The sequence below is a fragment of the Vanacampus margaritifer genome, chromosome 5 (genome assembly GCF_051991255.1).
Source record: "Vanacampus margaritifer isolate UIUO_Vmar chromosome 5, RoL_Vmar_1.0, whole genome shotgun sequence".
Classification (NCBI taxonomy): Eukaryota; Metazoa; Chordata; class Actinopteri; order Syngnathiformes; family Syngnathidae; genus Vanacampus; species Vanacampus margaritifer.
Window position 1 is genome coordinate 8258452 of NC_135436.1, and position 21124 is coordinate 8279575.

Consider the following 21124-nt stretch of genomic DNA (forward strand, 5'->3'; position numbering starts at 1 on the left):
GAAGTTTTGTTTTAGTCTCTAACAGGAAGGTACCAACAATTTAGTTTATCTTTTTCAAACAGTTGATCCTATTCGCAGGAAGTTGACGTTTGGCAAGACAGCTGAAACAAATCCAGCAATAAATTTGAGGGGGAGAAAAAAGCTACTCGGACAGGATTTCTGGGAAAACATGATTCTTCACCTTGTGTGCTGTTATTGAATAGTTACAGCTGAACAAGTACTCATTTGTGTAACTTTGATTCAACTGTATGAATAATTATGTCAGCTAATCTGGTAATAAAAGACAACCAAACAAGACTGTGTAAATAGAATTAAGAAGACATTTTGTTGGAGGAGTATTTCTATCCAGCTCTCATCCTGTCATGAATTACCCTCAATTTAAAAATATTAATGCACGATGTGCTTGTAATATACTGTCTATTTTTCAGTAATGAGATTACTATTAACATTATTGGATGCTTGGCCTGAGATATATGAGTCATTTGTGATTCTAAATAATCTGGAGGGACTCAAATGTATGTCGAGTTGAACTCTTCTTACCGACGTAGTACGAGAAGGTCCTATTGAGGTGATCAAAGACAAACCAGCGTTTCTTCCACGACTTTATCTTGCCTCCCATCTTGACCAGGTAGCCCTTGCACATCTTCTCAGTGAGGATGATGTGGTAGCAGGTGTCCACGTTGTGGCCTGATGTCTCAATGTGTACGCGAAGGTCAAACTCCTCCTTCCTAATTGGCAGGTAGCGCGTCATAGGACGGGCCTGGACGCATGCAGAACAAAAAGGGGTGAAAGGGGGGATTAATACATGACAGCAGCTCATTATTTGCTGATCTGTACTGCTTTTTTAAATTAACTCCAAGCCATTCTCACTGAAGAAAGCCCCTTCGCTCCAGGCTGTTTTACTGGATTTTGACTGATTGTGCAAGGCCCACAGATTATTGCTTTCTATTGCTATAAAAACATGGAACCTACCAAAAGAAAGATTAGAGTCTCTTCTTTCATCAGGAAAAAAAGTATATTTCTATCTGCTTCCGTTTTGTAGCAATTAGCATTAGAATCAAGCTAAGTTTCATTATTATTCACAAATCAGTTTAAAACAGTGGGGGAAATTAGCTTTTTTTCAACATGGCCCTGGTTGATCTTATACTCTGCTGCCACCTTCTGGCCGCTTTTATAATAACTACCATTGTTTCAAGCATTCTCTTCAGTTCTGAGGCTGCATCAAAGTCTTCTGTATGCTCTAGCATAAGAACAAACAAACATTTAAAAAAAACACAAACACGTCTTTGGGAGCACGGTAATATTTTAAAAGGAACGTTTTATAGGTTTTTGGGAGCAAATGAGTTAAATAACATATTGTCATGTTCATTTGACATCTCAGAAACATTTCATAATGCCCGCCACAAACAATTTCTCATGCAGCTTTTTAAGTTGCAAGAACATGTTCATGATATTCATCACAGATAAAAAACAGTCAACTGATAAGAATGATGATGACAAATACTCATTGGCTCTTGAGATCATTCAATACAGCCTCGTTTGATGGATCTAATGCTGTTTGATGCAGTTCTTAATAACTGCTCGATAGAAGAGTAAGTTAAGAAGAGTCTTCAGGAATTTTGAATTTGGTTTTGCAATTCCAGTCGATGATATGCAAAAATCCACGTAAAATTGATGGTCGTTGAATTCAATGGGAAAATAAATACAGCACATAAATAAATAAATACGTACATGTATGCAGAGGTGGACTGTATCATTCTGGATTTTATATAGGGATGATTTTATCTTAAAAATGTAATAAACGCACACTTAATGTGGAAAACGGCATATGTATTTTTTTATGTGACCAAACATCAAGCAGCAGACTTCATTCCAGACACCTTCAAATGTGCATGTCTGTAAAATGCTATCAATTTGGACGTGAGGTCATTTCACGCCGCACATTTCCAATTATGTCTCCTTTGACTCACCTGAGAGAAGTTCTTGGCCCTCAACTTCACTTCCTTCTCCACCAGCTGCTGTCGGTGGAGAGTTTCATCCTGCAGTCTTTTCTCGGCTTCTTCCCTCCTTTTCCGCTCTTCCTCCAACAAGTGATGGCGAACGAAGCTCTCTTGTTCCTGAAAGAGAGCTCTTTCCTTCAATACTTCAAAATTACTTCAACATTAATTTATGTCCCTGCTGTCCTTGTGCTCTTCAAAACACTTCAGAAACGTATTTATTTAGGCATTTAACACTTATTAGCACCCACATAAGGTACAATGACAAAATTAATTGATAAAAAAGCCAATAAAAATAAATGAAAGGACTTGATTGCAGTATTGAAGCATTCTCCCTTATTGATCGCATCACTACAAAAAGTCATCAATCAGCAAAATCTGATTCCAAACAGTCATGATCTCATAACGGCCCTGTTGTCATGACACTTACCCGAAACTCAATAAGTCTGGCTTTCTCCATCTGTGCCTCCTTCAGCATTTTCTCCATCTCTTCAATTTTCAGCGAGGCCGTTCGTCCAACACTTGAGGTGGGAACAAAAACACCACATCTGCATTCAAACTGATTCGGAGATATTTATGATTTCACGCAAGATATTTGCCTTTTACATCAGAGTATAGGTGAGCAATCAATTCTGTAGAGTCAATTTGACTCTAAACAGAGTAAAATTTGCACGTGAAAGAGTGTGTTGGAGAGAATTTGCCTATCCAATGAAAAACCTATTAAAGATTGTTCACTCGGAAATTCAAAGTAAATATTGCAAGGAGAAATTTTGACAAAATGTTATTCTTATTATTTTTTAAAGTTACACAAGGGTTGATTGAGGAATGAACTCACAACTGTCAGCTTCAGAGACTGCCACTCTACCACCTGAGCTATGCCACTCCTACTGTTTGCTAATATCCAAAAGGAGGTACGAAGATTCCAGCTGACACAAGCGATATACTAACACACAGAAGGAGTGGCATAGCGCAGGTGGTAGAGTGGTCTCCCAAGCAGAAGGTTATGAGTTTGTTCCTCAACCCTTGTGTAACTTTTTTTTTAAATAAACTTGTAAACTTTTGTCAAAATCTATTCTTGCAAAATGTACTTACAATTTGAGTGAATTTTTGTGATAGGCAAATTCTCTTGCACACAAATAATAATTTGGCAAGATATACTTACATTTTTCAGTTTAGAGTAGGACTGAATAGGATCTGTTTAGAGTAAAATTTACAGAATTTACTGTGTGGCTGTGTCTGATTTTAATATGGTCATGTTGTACACGAGTAATTGTATCTTCACTAGGACAGAGTACAAGAGCACATACCGTCGTGAAACATTGGACATCAATATCTGCAATGACTTGGAATGTGACTAACTGGATTAATGAATGCATATTTTTGTCCATAACGTGTATGAGACGACGATTAATGTGTCAAAAACTAGATTCAAATAAGGCCTGACGACGACTGAGCGGAAACATGCAGGTTTCCTCTCTTTATCTCATCCCTTGGTCTCCATTGTGCACTTTTAATTAGTGCATAAATGCAATTAAAGTGATCCAAAAATATTTTAGCAATACAGTTTTGTCTCTTGTGAGCTACAAGAAAGCTGTGAACAGTGAGTTCAGATGAGAGCATCCTGCAGTGAACACTTTAGTAACACGGCACACAACCTGCTCCCAACAGATGGTCCCCAAATAAAAATGTGAAGACGAAGTCTTTAAGTGGTGGGGAGCAGTCTGGGAAATGGTGCCTGTGGGTGCCTTTGAATGTGAGCCTGACTGAATTTGTCATAAAATGGCTAAATGGGATTATTCGGAATGCTTGGCCCCTCTCTCGTTATTAATAAATCTGTTGCTACAGCACTGACCACCTACTGTATATTAATGGCAATAACGGTTCGCTATTCACAAATTCACCTAATTGCAGATTTTTTTTTTTTTACCTTTGCTTAGTTACGGCTCAAAAATTCGCTTAGTTGCTGTTTTGTGCACAAACTGAAAAGTAGTACTAGTTCTACTGTGGTGCCATCAGTGATTAGCTTGAGTCAAACAAACAGTGATTGTTATTATTATTATACATGAGTGAGGTTGTCATGGTTACTCGGACAAATGTCCTGGCGAGCAGGCGGAGTTGCTTCCCGTGGACACGCTGGTGTCCATACTGGGCTGCAAGCCATGGAGCGCCTCCCACTGGCACTGAGCAGACGTCACATCATGTGAATTCCATCTGGTTTGATTACATATTTTATATCATGTTTGACCAATCTGTAGTCAAGACACACTGTAGCACCTAACCTCAGAAGATCCTCAACATACATGATGAAAGACAGGACAGGCAAAAGAGAAGATTTAAAAAAAAAAATCAACTTTGAGAGGCATGGAAGAGACTGAAGGTCAGAGGCATCAATTAACACCCAGCGACAGTAACACCAAGGTAGTTTGAGGTAGTTTGGAGGTCACACTGTTTCAAAGGCTACCTGCTGATTTTCCCTCAATGGGTGGCTGAGTGGAGGTCTGAGCTACTGAAGTCTGCAGACAAACATATACAGTTGGAAAGAATCTGTGCATGCGTACTGTGAATAGAAAAAGTCTGCACACCCCTGTTTAAAGTGTGTGTGTGTGTGTGTGTGTGTGGGGGGGGGGACCATGAAAAATCATTTCAAAACTTTTTTCTCCATTGATGTGACCTATGATCTGTACAGTACAACTCATTGACTTTTGTTGAAGTTGTCTTTGAGGGAAGTTAACAGTTAACAACAGAAAAATGGTTGCACGAGGGATGTGGCTGTGTTCATAATAAATACATTCGAACATTCTAAATCATGTTAAAAAGGAATTATCACACACCTGCCATCATTTAAAGTGCTTCTGATTAATGTCCTTCTCAATTATTTGCTGTATATTGTAACTATTTTTGAAGAAAATACTTTGCACTCCACCAACTCTCCACACTGACTATAAATAGTTTAATTTGCCTATCCAATTGCTCCAAGTACATGCCCAACATTGTATTGTTATTAACATAAAAACAAAAAAGACCTCGGTCATCAACTTACAACAAAGAATAACAATAAATATAATTAGTCTGTATGTAGTCTTTCTCTGCCTTTCTTTTCATCCCTGTTTAATTCTCTTCAGAGTTTGTTCACTTCACTTCATAGCGTCAAGATGTGTCACAGCAAAGAGCAGTTCAATGACAAATCTATTCCACCACTTGCGGACAAACAATACGAAGGTGAATGAGGAATATTTAAAACTGCAACTTCACAAGCAAGACTACCGCTAAAGAAAAAATAAGTAAAGCTGTACAACATACTTTAAAACCCTCGCCCAAGCCATTTAGCAAACACGTACCAGTACACAAATCAAGTAAACAATGGCAAGACGTCACGTCACAATCGACATCCCTTACATTTATTTCTACTGAGTTCAAGCCAAATTTGAATGTTAGTGCTTGCTGTGGTGACAAACTATTTGGTTTAAAATATCACATCGTTTTTCTTTTTGATGTCATCGTAATTTAATGAGATTTGTTCACGTTGTCTTATTTACTTGCTTTAAGATGCTATTGAGCAAACATGATTTGGCATATTCTCCTGTGATGAACCTGGACATAACAGCCGTGGCTCAGGGTGTAGAGTCGGTCGTTCAGTAACCAGAAAGTCGGCTGATCGATCCCCACTCTCCCCCAAGTCATGTGTAAATGTGTCCTTGGGCAAGGCACTTCACACACATTGCCTCCAGTGCTACTCACACTGGTGTATGGAAGGCGTGAATGTTTGGTGGTGGTCGGAGGGGCCGTAGGCGCACACTGGCAGCCACGCTTCCGTCAGCCTGCCCCAGGGCAGCTGTGACTACTTACGTAGCTTACCGCCACCACAGTGTGAATGTGTGAGCGCATGAATAATGTATCTGTTCCATTGTAAAGTGTCTTTGAGTGTCTAGGATAGTGCTCTATAAATCTGATGCATTATTATTTAAGTTAATATTACTATAGAGTATGGCAGTGCAATGTTACAGATGTATAAAACACTATAAAAATAAATAAATAAATAACATGTGTTCTTCTGAAACACTGTCTCTATCCATAAGTGGGAAAAAAGGAAACAAGTCACAAGGGCTCAGTTTCCCATACAGGGATTAAGCCTAGTTTTAGATTAATTCACGTTTTAATGCCGGATTTACAGAAATAGCGTCTTTAGTTATTGATGACAATAGTGCGTGCAGGCGTGGGTGCGTGTGTGCATGTTTGTGTGTGCCTCATACCAGAAAACATATTTCATAGTGAATGATAAGTAAAAACAAGCCAACATTAAATTAAATCTTTCCTGAAGTTGTTGGAGGGACCTGTTTTTAGCATTTTTATTTGAATTTTATTTAATGATACATGCAGTTCAAGCCTTTCATTTTGTAAATTCTGCTGATGAATGATGACGTTTATCTTCAGTTGTGGGGCATTTTGAACTTATTTCTTTCAAAAGCAGCTTCTTCCTTTTGTTTTTGGAATATTTTCTTTTCCCTTTCTTTGTGCATAATCATTGGTTAAACTACTGCCCTTGAATACTGTAAATTCCAACGTATTGGCAAATTTGTGGTCATGTGATTGTGTCATTTCACTCACCATGGATAGATAGTTACATTACAGTGTGTGTGCATCAACCTGCGTCAGCCCTGAATATTTTTGCTTTAATGTTATACGTACACAGTTCTATAAAATAATAATTAAATATTTAATATGAAAATTAATAATAAAAATACCCTAAAAAATTTTTGCTCGCGCCCTTGTGAGCGCTCACATATACTATACAGCATATACTATACAGCATGCCCACTCTAAAAGGTCACCGCTTTTCATAACTCGGCTGATGAAACATCGACTTAAAACTAGTTGAATGGTTTGTCATGGCCTGAGGGGGTCTGTATAATTTTTATTGGCACTAAGCAACTTTGAGGAGGATGGTAGGAACACTGCCACACAAAAAACTACAAATGTGCTGACTGCTCTATGGCATACGTCACTTCCCCCTTTCCCCATTCGTTACAAAGACGGAAGTCAATTTGTGAGTTCATAAACAACGCAATGCTCTTGTTCTTATATGAAATGTGGTCTTCCTTCAGGCATAACATTACCACTTTTGTCCATATGGCGCCGCCATAATCAACATATGAAATGAAAGTTCCTTAGTGTTGCTTTAACGTGCAACTCAACCACTTACTCTTCTCAGTCATATTTGAAAACAGCACTCAAAGGGGGCGTTGCCCGGAAGCCCATTGGGCTTATATACACCACGGTGGCAGAGCGACTACGTCAGATTCACAAAGTAACAAGCTCGTCCAATCCGAAGACAAACAGCCAAATTGTATTTATTCCATTGTTTAACCTGAAGATGGCGCAAAATTCAAGCTTTTAACAAACATGCACTAAAATATCAAACTAATGACCAGGACATGTAGACAGGGGTTAGGGTTATTTATTTATACATTTTTACCCATTAATACAGTTTATACAGCAAAAAATGTTGATTTAGGGTTGAGTTGCACTGTTTTTTTGGGTAATAAGATTTCTTTGTTTACACCGGGGTGTCAAACTCATTTTTGTTGCAGGTGACATTGTAGTTTGGGTTTCTTTTGGAGAGCTGTTATGATTGTGAACCCAAATCTATGATCACTGTTACATTTACACAACACATTGATGTACAAACCTAATTCCCAAAAAGTTGAGACACTATACAAATTGTGAATAAAAATGCAATTACGTGGAAGTGCCAAATTTTAATATTTTATTCAGAATAGAACATAGAGAACAGGTCAAAAGTTTAAACTGAAAACAATTTATCATTTTAAGGGAAAACTATGTTGATTTTAAATTCCATGGTGTCAACAAATGTCAAAAAAGTTGGGACAAGGCCATTTTCACCACTGTGAGGCAGCCCCTCTTCTTCTTACAACAGTCTGACAACGTCTGGGGCTCGAGGAGACAAGTTTCTCAAGTTTAGAAATAGGAATGCTGTCCCATTCTTGTCTAACACGCATCACTCTAACTGTTCAACTGTCTTGGGCTTTCTTTGTTACACCTTCTCCTTTATGATGCGCCAAATGTGCTCTATAAGTGAAAGAAGTGGACTGCAGGCTGGCCATTTCAATACCCGGATCCTTTTCCTACGCAGCCATGATGTTATAATTGGTGCTGCATGTGGTCTGCCATTATCGTGTTGAGAAATGCAAGATCTTCTCTGAAAGTGATGATGCCTGGATGGGAGTAAATGTTGTTCTCCAATCTGAACATACCTTTCTGCATTGACGATGCCTTTCTAGATGTGGAAGCTGCCCGTGCCACAGGCACTCATGCAACCCTATACCATCACAGATGCAGGCTTATAAACTGAGTGCTGATAACAACTTGGCTTGTCCTTGTCCTCTTGAGTCAGTATGATAGAGCGCCCCAGTTTTCCACAAAGAACTTCCAATCGTGATTCGTCTGACCACAAAACAGGTTTACACTTTGCCACACTCCATTTTAAATAACCCCTGACCCAGAGAAATGCCTGCGCTTCTTGGTCTGCTTTAGAAATGGCTTCTTCTTTGTACTGTCGAGTTTCATCTGGCATAGGCGGCTGGCACGGTGGATTGTGTTCACCCACAATCTTTTCTGGAAGTATTGCTGAGCCCTTTCTGTGATTTCCCTTACAGTTAGCATTCCTGTTTGTGGTGCTGTGCCGTTTATGGGCCCGAAGATCATGGGCATCCAGTATGATTTTTTGGCCTTGATCTTTACACACAGAGATTGTTCCAGATTCTCTGAATCTTTGGATGATGTCATGCACTGTAGATGATGATTACTTCAACCTTTTTGCAATTTTTCGCTGCTAAACAACTTTCTGATATTTCTCCACTATCTTTCTGCGCAACATTGGAGGAATTGGTGATTCTCTACCCATCTTCGCTTCTGAGAGACACTGCCACTCCGAGAAGCTCTTTTTATACTCCAATCAAGTTGCCAATGGACCTCATTAGTGGTAACTGGTCTTCCAGCTGTTTTTTTACAAGTGCAATTGACTTAGCCTCTAATTGCTACCTGTCCCAACTTTTTTGAGATTTGTTGGCACCATGAAATTTACAATCAACATATTTTTCCCTTAAAATGATCAATTTTCTCAGTTTAAACTTTTGACCTGTCATCTCTGTTTTCTTCTGAACAAAATATTGAAATTTGCATTCAGTTTGTATTCACAATTTGTAGTGTCCAAACTTTTTTGGAATTGGGTTTGTATTTCAGTATTTCAGCAGGAAACCCAAAGTCGATGCACATAATTTGCTTTGACGAGCCCCATAAAATGATGTCACCCCCCGACTTTAATTTGACAGCTGTACATTGGTGAAAGTGTCATGGGACACAAGTCTCTCGAACAAACCAAAATAGATTGCAAGCAGCAATAGACATGCAAATAAAAATGCAAGTTTTGAACGAAAGGTCAATTTAATGAAGTAAAAGTAGTGTTTTTCCTTAACAAAAATAATAGGAATAATGAAAAGAAAAATATGTTTGGTGCATTACAGTTTTTTACGATTGCATAAACACTAAAAATAAAATTATTCCATAATTATCAACACCTTACACTGAAGGACCAAAACATTGGACCAGATTTTCACCACTATAAACACAAAGTCAGCCTCACACTTTTTTTCAGAACAACACACACAATGAATTGCGAAACACTGAATACACTTTTACACATTAGACACAGCAATATGTCATAATGTCACTTCCTTGCAATTCCAAAGCACTGACTGACAAATCACCACACGCATGAGCCAGTTGATTAAACACATGTACATTAGCTGTTTCAACACAATTGCTTTATTGTAGACAAACTGATCAGGTTTGAATGCTACAAAAATGCAGCAGCTAAGTTCACCTGCTTTCAACCAAAAAGGAAGAAGTAGGAGGAAGAAAAGGGAGGGTGAGAATCTGCAGAGGATGAGCAGGAGATAGAAGTTGAGGAGGACCTGAAATGGGAAGAGAACGTCCTCAAAGAAGAAGAGGACCAAATTTGTCAAATAAAATTTTAACTCTAAAATACAATTTGTGCGTGGGTGGTCTCTGGGGACTCCAGTTTCCTCCCACATTCCAAAGACATGCATGGCAGGCAGGGTTGGGAGAGTTACTTTTGGAATGTAATCCATTACAGTTACAAGTTACTTGCTAAAAAATGTAGTTAGTAACGTAATCCAAGTACCATAATATTAAAGTAATGTAACTGGATTACTTTTGGATTACTCCAATATTGAGTATGCTCATGAAGACAAAATAAAAATAAACATCACCACAAAATACAGTTTATTCTATACAATGTGCCCTCTATCTGCGGCTGATAGGAACCCGGGCAGCCTACAAATAGCAAAAATTCTTGAGTAATTAAAAAGCATGCAGGCGATTGATTGATTAATTGAAGGCCATATGCTGTTTTCGAACTGTCACTGAAAGCAACCACACCTCACAGTTTGATTGATAGATAGATAGATAGATAGATAGATAGATAGATAGATAGATAGATAGATAGATAGATAGATAGATAGATAGATAGATAGATAGATAGATAGATAGATAGTCATCCAATGAGGATGAAAATGTGTGACATCAACAGCAAAATTAACTTTTATCCCAGTCACAAGTTTAGCCGTGTATATGTTGTGTATGATGTTTAAATAGTGATTTGGTGGTAGGAAGATTTGTTTGGAAGGTGTAACTCACATTATGGTTGTAGGCTAGCAGGCTAGCTAGCAAGAAGCTACAGCGCGTAGCATGCCGCTGGACTCAAACTTTCAAACTGTCCGCGTGTGGTGGACACGACTCGTCAGTTTGTTCGTTCCCACCTCCCCGACATGTAGCAACGGTCCCACTTGCGCAGACGTGCACGCGCTCTCTCTCGCCTTGCCCTTCTCTCTCACTCTCACTCTCTCTCTCTTGCTCTGTCTCTCTATCTCTCTATCTCTCACCCTCTTTCACACTCTCTGTCATCGTAGAAATTGTAATCCCTCGAAGTATTCCCCATTTTTAATAAATGTACCTGTAATCTGATTACATGTTTTTCCTGTAACTGTAATGGAATACAGTTTAAAAAAAAGTGCAATCTGATTACATAACGGCGGTACATGTACTGTATTCTGTTACTCCCCAAGCTTGTTGGCAGGTTAATTGAACACTCCAAATTGTCTATAGGTGTGATTGTGAGTGTGGACGGTTGTTCGTCTCTGTGTGCCCTGCGATTGACTGGCAACCAGTTCAGGGTGTACCCCGCCTACTGCCCGGAGCCAGCTGTGATAGGCTCCAGCGACCCCCGCGACCCTTGTGAGGATAAGCGGTTAAGAAAATGGATGGATGGATAGTTGATAATGTCATTAACCATGGATTGATGCTAAGGGAGGCTAGACTTTCCAACAAGAAAATATGTATAAAAAAATAATAATAATTAAAAATCCAATAAGGATCTTGCTTATAGCGGGGTTGATGAAATTCGCTAGTCAGATTCTACTAGGCCAGGGGTATAGGCAACCCTGGTCTGAGAGAGACGCAATCTTGCATGTTCTAAATGACTCCCGCCTCCAACACAGGTGATTCAAATGATCAACTCATCAGCGAGCTCTGGTGAAGCCTGATAAGGACCCTCACTTCTGTTGGAGGAGGGAGACATCTAGAACACACAGGACTGTGTGGCTGCCTACCCCTGAACTTGGCGATCCATTCATCCATCCATTTATCCATTCATCCATCCATTTATCCATTCATCCATCCATCCAGCCATTCATTCATTCATTCATTCATTCATTCATTCAGTCATTAATGAATTCATTCATTCATTCATTCATATTTTTACAGTAAATTTAATCTGTACTGGTAGTAGTAGTAGTAGTTGGGACACATTTTGTTATGATTGTCTAACTTGACTGATTTTGTTTATATGAAGACAAATTAATCCTATTTTCAATAGTGTGTAGCATTGATCTTGTGTTTGATTCATTTACCGTGTTGTGTACTTCACTTATAGTGACTGCTAAAAGTTTATTAAGTTAAACATCGTGTAGTGTGTAACTGGTTCAAAGTTAACAGAGTTCAACTTTATGACACGTGTGTACGTCATACGGTAACATAAGGTGTTTTATATACATGTGTTTAGAGTTTTGACAAGTGGGATTCTTTTTGCACAGGATGTGAGATCTTCTGCATCTCCTGTGCATGGTTGTGCTAGTTGCGTGTACCGGTAGTATTTTTAAAATCCGAGCCCTGTTTTGGATTTCGTGCTTTAGCAATCATAAAAAAAACCTGAAAAACTCCTTTAACAAGTACACTTTATCCAAAAAGTTACTTGAGCAAACATAATGGAGTACATTTAGCTTGAATAAAATCCTTGGGTTTTGTCTATTTATGTGTCCACAGACCACAGTGCACAAGCAGGGATATGTTGAGCTTTGGGTGGTATAGATTAGACAGCTGAGTGCCTGTGGTTCGCGATATTCCTTTGTGGTTACTTCTAAGGGATTTTAACGGATGTTTCAAGTTTTATATTGTTAGATACTAGATAGTATTGTTTTCCAAGCATTTAAGACTGTACTGCACCTAGTTCATAGGCCATTAGCCTAACAGATAGCAAAATAGAGCTGTTTTGATTTGCATCAGAATAACATGGTAATAAATTGTTAAAGTTTGCACTTATAGGTGTATTAATTTTGAATGAACTGGCCTTTAAAACAGCAACTTTGACTTTTGTTTCTGTTTGCATCGCACCCACATTCATTTAGCTCTCTCTCTCTCTCTCTTTCTCTCTCTCTCTCTCTCTCTCTCTCTCTATCTCTCTAACACCCACTGGCAAGCAGTAGCTCCATCTACTGTATATCACGGGGCTCTCAGAAGGTGCTGAGGGAGCAGAGAGAACATTGTTTGAACTGCAGCAAAACACAGCTCCCATCAGCTTCCAGATCAAAGGAACTCCATTACCAACAACCGGGTGTAATGAGACCACCATGAGTTGAAAATGCTGGGACAGCTCGCTTGCCTCAAATTGCAACTTTGTTATGAGAGACAGTGGTGGAAAGGCAACAGTAATCGAGTAATATGGGTTTCTCCAGATGTAAACTCATTGACTCTTCAGGCTTCTCTACGTAATCCTGCTTGAATTCTACACAAGGCCTCACATAATATCGCACGCAGCTTTCCAGTCAGCCTGAAGGAATCTCATGAATATCAGCCATGTTTACTGAAGGACATCTCAGATTCGTGACACCCTAGCAAAGCCTTTCATATTTTTTCTGCAACATAGTTTCATATATACTTCCTCTGCTCTTGGGGGGATTAAAACCGAAAAGGGAAAAATGTACATTTTATAAAACTACATGAATTCACATCAGACTTTTTGACGCCAAAGAATGGCTAATTTTGACAAAAGAACTCATTAAACCCCTCAGTTATGTAGTGTCTCGGGTCACAAAGAGCCCCTTCCTTTTCTAACATCTCAACAGGGACAACAAGTGAAGTTTGCTTTAAGTAACTGGTTGATAAGGTTTATAATTAAGTTAAACTTTTGCTTTTAAATTAACTTAATGTTATTTGAAGCTTGAATAAACCTATTTGCATGGACTGTATGTTTGTTTGTTTGTTTTTTACATTCCTAACTGGCAGTCTAAAATCATGTCTTCTTGTAAATTTCACAATTATAAGAAGATTTCTAATAGCTTTTCTTATATCTTTTTATAAGATCATCCGTCAATCAAGATTTCCTTTTAGATGAGTTACTTGCTTTTTGGGGGGGTGATCAAAGGAAAGATGATTTCTAAAATTGGGGAAAAAATGTAAAATTAACTGATAGACTTCATTAACATCTGTTTGAATCTATCAACAAGATGTCTTCAGACATTAAACAACAATGCCATTTTATATTTATCAAATCACAATTTATTGGCATTACACATCAACTTTAGCAACAGCAATTTCAACAACTTTTTTATTTTCATTTTTTTATTTTACTTTTACTCTTGTACTGTAAAAGGCCACTTTTCTCACACCTTAACAATCTCATCTACCTCCTTACAATTACTTCACATTGTTGTGGTATCGTTCAATTGTTTTTTAGTCGTACTGCAACAGCATGGTTATTTTTGTACCTCATTTAGATAAAAGACATGATGAACGCTAGAAATAGAAGTGTTTTTGAGTGGCGTTACAATCATCCATATTTTACAAGTAGGGCTACTACTAGCCTAAGTCTTAAAAGGTTTTCTATATAGTGTCTTTTGTGTGAGTAGATGTCTTCTTTAGGAAATGGTGGTGACAAATGTCCGTATCCAAATTAATGATCTGCATTGTGATAAGTGTTGAACCTTTTCAAAAACATTTTTTTTTCTTCAAATAAAATTCCTTGAAAATTATCCTCTTATTAAACCCATTTGCAGTACATTGACATGCCATCTCTGAGGTGACCCCCCCACAGACACACCCGATATTAAAATATACATAGTTGTTATAAGCCAAAATAGTGCAATTAGTGAATATTTTCCTCATCATATTAAGGCTTCATATGTTGGAGAGACAGTAAGAAATTATACTGATGTAAAAGGCACAAAATGGCAACTAATCACTTAAAGTTGTAAAAGTTCCAGTCAGTACAAAGGCTGAAGATCTGTGTGATATTACATCTATTTTAGATGTTCTGCATGCAGACCAAATGAGAAGTATTAGATTAATACAAATATTTAATCAGCCTACAGATCTTCAAGTCCACCTTAAATGGATTAATCATTCATGTTTTTATTTGCAATTCAAATTTATGTTAATTACTTTCCTACTCCAATGGGAAAAAAAATGCAAATTTAAACTGTATTTAACATTTGTTATTGTCTCTCTCAACCATCTCATGCGGTAAATGATAATATCACGGGAAAAAGATGTGAAGTGTGTATCAACGGGATCAGACTTATTTGACATTCTTCCACACTCCCTGAGTGCCAGAGTAATTATCACCATGTCAGGGTCTAACATGCTCATTTGGCTTCGTCTTTAAACTAATTAATTTGAATTAAGTGTGTGTGTTTCTTCTCTGTGTGTGTGTGTGTGTGTGTGTGTGTGTGTGTGTGTGTGTGTGTGTGTGTGTGTGTGTGTGTGTGTGTGCGTGCGTGTGTGCGTGTGTGTGTGTGTGTGTGTGTGTGAGCCTGCTTGCCGCTCTTCAGTTTTTCAGAATGAACGCTTTAATTCTTATGATGAGTTGTTTTGACGGTCTCTCGGTGCCCAGTTCCCCATCACAAAGATGCGAGGAGAAAGTGACTCACTCTCCTCAGGGAACACTTATCAAAACAATACACCAGCCATCATTCAAACACAGCCTTGCACACATCTTATACGTCCCCATCCTCTTTTTTTTTTCTTTTTTTTAATCCTCATTGTTGTTGCTCCCCTTTTAATCCAGCTCTAACTGGAGGGATTCAGTTCAATTCATTTCATTCAACAAACACAACGTTTCAGCAACAAACAATATTGTATGTTGAAACAAACTCTTGAATATTGGAGGCAAAATTGGTTCAAGTGCTGGCACCGCTGTGCACCCCTGCCTTTGTGTTGCCAATCCTTGTAAAAAGTTAATGTAAAGCAGGATTCACAAGGAGCAGCTGGTGATGAAATTATGGTGTAACTGATGCCAACGTGCCAGAGTAGAGGAGTGAGCGCATGGCCATCTGCGGCTTTGAAGGAGGCTTTTCCTTTCCCACGACGCACCACTGGAGAGGGCTCCTGTACACTTATACAGTACAACCCAGCAGACGGAGGGCAATATTGCACAAACAGTAGGCAATCGTTATGAAAATGAAAGAGAAAATAGAATTGAGAGATAGAAAATACTTTCTTTTTTTTTTAAGTGTTGACTTAGTTAAACAGGTCACTTTTAGATTAATCATGATTTTCTGGACATTTTTTAGGAAACATTTCGTTGTAAAAAAAAAAAGAAATCATTTTTGCATATTTGATTTTTGCAAAAACATACAAAATGTGCAATATGTTGGTGAAAAACTGCATATGATATTGAAAGAGTTTGAATGATATGAACTGAGTTTTACTTAATTATAGAGTATAGAATTAAGTGAAATGATATTGGTAATAAATGTGCAATATGTGATTGAAAAATGTATAATTTGGAAATGTTGGAAATCCTTATCAAGATGAACTCAGTGGACTGAAGATTTTGAATACAGAATAGGAACAAATTGTTGAGTGTGTCCTTGAAAATTATTGGGGAATTTTTGGTTAAAAAATGTCAAATTATGTGGAATGTGGAAAAGTAGTGTGTGAGTGAAATATGTCAGATTGAATGTCAAGGTGAATTGAATGAGCTGAACATTTTGAATTTTGAATAGAAACTATACAAGCCCTAACGCATAGTGCTAACCCTAAATTCTGCCTCGGAAAAGAGTGAGGAATTTTGTTGGTGAAAAATGAGGAATTTTTGCTATGTGGGAATTGGGGTAGTGTTGAAAATTGATCCAGAGGTGAATTGAATTAGCTGGACATTTAGAATTCCGAATGCCAGTGAATTGTTGAGCATCCGATTGGAAATGAATGGGGAATTTTAGGGTGAAAAACATGGAATTGTGGGAAAACTGTGAATATTCGAAATGAGAAAAATGTCAGCACACTTTGCGTAAATTTTTGGAACATGTTGATGTTGGAATGGTGAGAATCACCCAAAAAATGTGGATGGAGTAACACATCAATAAAGTGTGAGAAATGAAATAGCAGATGCAACAATAAAGTTGAAGGCCTGAGCCTTCACACAATTAAGCAATACATTTCTCAATGCTGGGCTTCATTATATAGCTTCATAAATAATGCGTTGAAGTTTATAGAACAGATGGGATGCAAATCTCTTGCGGGGGTATTGCACCCCGTTCCTTTTCTCCGAGACCCGGTATGATTACGAATTAATGCGAGACTAAAGAAGCGCATCATGCATAATAAAAAAAGTGCACTGTCGGCAAAAATAGCGAGACACACACTGTAAACAATGGGGGTGTAAGAGCTTGGAGGGGGAGGCCGCAAAAGCCAAGGCGTTAGAAATGCCAAAAACATGTTTTTGAGAGGGGTGAGCCAGTGTTGCCTATTACTATAGCAACAGGAAGACTAGGCTGCTTCAATCAGCTTTTGGTTTGCGGGGGAAGCTGAGGATAGGCAGAGAAACTGGAGCCAGGGAGCATGTAGAGCTATCCTGGTTTTACTAATGAGCGGAGTGAGACTTGTCTGGCCTCAGCCCTTCTGTCCGACATCAACATGTCCTTCCTGTCACACTGCTCCCAATGCCCTTGAGCTGCCCGAGGGTCACAACATGCAGAGACAGGGCTGACAACCAGCAGTTTTTTGGGGGGTGGGAGAGTAAGCATGCATTTCTATAAGCTTGGCTTCACTTCTTTATGTTTTTTTTTGTTTGCTTGTTTTTTCCTTGTGTGTGTATATGTGTGTAATTAGGTCAAGAAGTATTTGAATAATGACAGTTTATTTATTTATTTATTACCCCCCCCCTCTTCCCCCATTCTTTGACCATAACAAAATCTCCAAAGCTGTCATCTGTTCTTTCATTATATTATGAATGAGTACAAATGAAAGGTAAAAACCACGACTGACTTTCACTAGGCATGTGTGTGTGAATGTAGGTGTGTGTGTGTGTGTGTATGTGTGCGTGCGTGCGTCCATGTGGGCAAGTCAGCAGATGTGTCTGTTCGGCCGTCGTGGCCCAAGCATCCATCATTTGAGAGGGGTATCAAAGGGGGGAATGGGGGAGGAGGGAATTCAATGGGTGTATGACAACACCACCCCAATTCATACGTTGATACATATTCGATGGTTAAAAAAAATAAAAAATCTGTCTTCATCTTTGACGCCTCCAAGTGAAAACACCACTGATGCTTTTACTTTCTTTCTGTCATGTTTGGATCTGTTTTCCTTTTGTGTCTTCCTTGTCTTGTTAAGTGTGATCCTGCCCTTCCTTGTGTGATTCAATCAGTGCCCTCAGCCACTTGTGTCTTGCACAGGTGTGTCTTGTTGTGTCTGTGTATTTAGTCTGCTGTCTCCCCTCTGTCTGTGAGGGTTCATTGTTTTTCCCCATGTCATGCGGCCCGTTTTTTTGCCTAGTCTTTTCCCCATGTCATGCTGTTCGTTTTTGCCTAGTTGTTCCCCCATGATTTGGTTCATGTTTTGGTTCTAATTTTGCTAATTCCTAAGGAATTCCTAAAGGAATTTTAATTACTTACAAACAAAAGGTGATCTTCCAAATTCGAAGATAAACCAAAACTAGAACTTCCTAAGGAATTCCTAAAGGAATTTTAATTACTTACAAACAAAAGGTGATCTTCCAAATTCAAAGATAAACCAAAACTAGAACCAAATCATGGGGGAGCAACTAGGCAAAAACGAACAGCATGACATGGGGAAAAGACAAGGCAAAAAACCGGGCCGCATGACATGGGGAAAAACAATGAACCGACACAGACAGAGGGGAGACAGCAGACTAAATACACAGACACTAACGACACAACAAGACACACCTGGGCAAGACACACCTGGGCAAGACACACCTGGGCAAGACACAAGTGGCTGAGGGCACTGATTGGATCACACAAGGAAGGGCAGGATCACACTTAACAAGACAAGGAAGACACACAAGGAAAACAGATCCAAACATGACACTTTCAAACAATGGCGGTAGTACACAAGTTTCTTTACTTGCAGTCGAGATGAGCAGGAGTGATATCTCCAGAGCTAACAACCTATAGAAATTCACTTCAACAATTTGTTTGAATTTCCGTAATTTTTTAAATGTGTTAAGAATATTACCATGGGACATTTATTGCAGTAGGCTATACAATGTAGTCTGATACAAATAATTCTGCATAACCTTCTGTTCAGTTGCACAACATAATCATTATTTTTTTATATCCATAATTGTTAATAAATAATGGCTTCAATATTTGTTATTGCAAAGTATTTATTAACATTAAGCTTTAACATTGTAACGGCAAACAGTTACAACCTGAATCAAAGTATATGAGATATCATCGTGCCATTGTCGAAAATATCTGAGTTTACCAATCTTGTTTTCAAGCCTGTTAAATCAGATTAATCAAATCTCAAAAGTCAAAATTAAAACTCAACACTCTATTTTGTAAGCAAACAAATAACAACACTAATAGATTGGATAGTTTATGCACTGACAATGGTTTAGGTTACTATTTTGTGCAATGTACTTCTTGCACACGTCTTTGCTTGCATGCTCTTTGGGATTTTTGATGTTTAGTAAATAAGTAAAAGGTTGTATTTGACGTTCATATTTTCATATTCATAGCATATTTCAACATGTTAATTCTTATTTATGGTGACGGAAAAAAGCTCACATTAAAGTTCAGAACAAGTGAGTTGAACTGATTATTAATTAGCATTATATTCCCATATTCACATAAACATGTTTTGATTGTTTTGTTGTTTGATGTTTTGATTTATTGCCATTCGTCGCACGTGTTGAGGTTTCAGTGGGCTTCAGACAATTTTCAAATTCCAAATTTGGACATGGCACTCTTAAAAGGGAAGTCCATCCATCCATCCATCCATCCATCCATCCATCCATCCATCCATTATCGGTATACCACTTATCTTTACGACATGCATGCTGGAGCCAATCCCAGCTATCTTTGGGCGGTCAACTAAAATAAATTATTTTCAACTATATGTTGTATTTGCCCCAACTATTCTAAACATGGCATCCTGAATCTGATTCATATTGCATAAGTTGTGGAATATGAGTTAACCAGCAAAGTCCAACCGTTTTTATTCATCGCAGGGGCAGGCCATGAGCAACGGTGATGTCATTTTCAGTCAACAACAAATGATTTAGCTGCTTTCGCAATAACGTGCAATATTAATTAAGAACATTTTTGGCTTCACTTCCTCTTCAAAAACATCAGTTCCTGAGTCCAAACTGAAGACTCTTTTAGTCATATTTTAACCACTGTGTAAGAGATGTAAGGGATATGGGTCCTGGGTGTGTCACTGACGGGTGATGTCATCAGGTGGCGCCTAAGTTCAAGTGTCCGCCATGAGTTCCCGCCAGTTGTGATACCGACTTGGGAGAAGGACGTTGTTGTGGAAGCTCCTTTTCATTTTTGTAACGTTAAGTGAGGTGTGGTTGGTTCCACGGTTCCTCTGTGGGACGTTCTACTAGGCGAATGTCTTTGATGAGGATAAACGACGAGCCTTTTTCGAAATCCCTCAACTTTGGCGTGGTTGTCCGTTCTTGCCTCGTCTGTTCTATCGACCACACTGAGCTGAAACAATACAACTGGTCAGGTACAATTCACAAAACACATCTGCTCCATTTTGCAAAACCTTAAACACATTCTCAGACACTAAACACATTTCCCCCGTGATAAACTTAGGTTTCAAAATTATAAACACTGGCAGCAAATTGTGAACACAACCCCAACACTGCTGTCGTTTTTAAACACAACAACTCAAAATTGAAGACGCAAGTGTCTGATATGAGAAGACCAACTGGGCAGGATAAAATCAATTTTGGCGTGCACAGGTGGCGCCTGCGCTTTGATCTGGGCAGAAACATACATAGAGACAGGTGAGCTTGTATGAGATGTGGTTGACAATGAGGAAGACGATAAGGGCGAGGCAGAGGAAGACCAAGCACAATCATCATGGATAAAATGTGTTCAACGATTTGACACCATGTCATTGTTTGTGGGGCAACAATGACAGAAGCAGGACCATCTTAATTTTAAATTAAAATTTCTTTGAGCATGTTTATGAATTTGGTAGACGCGCTACGTCTCCCTTGACGTTCCAGCACACCGAGCTCTGGTAATTTCGTAACTGAAAGTACACTCAGTTTTAGACTCGGTAAAAGCAGGTCTAAATGGTAGCAAGGTGGTGTAGCACGATTTTGGTCAATTTGGTGGAGGCGTACACATGGATGCACGATCAGGGGCAAGGCAGTCTCCAATTGCCCACATTACATTGCGCAGCTGACTAAATCATCCGCAAGGGGAGATCTTGCAGTTAATATGTATAATAAATGCACAATATACGCATGTCAATCTCATCTATCTGAG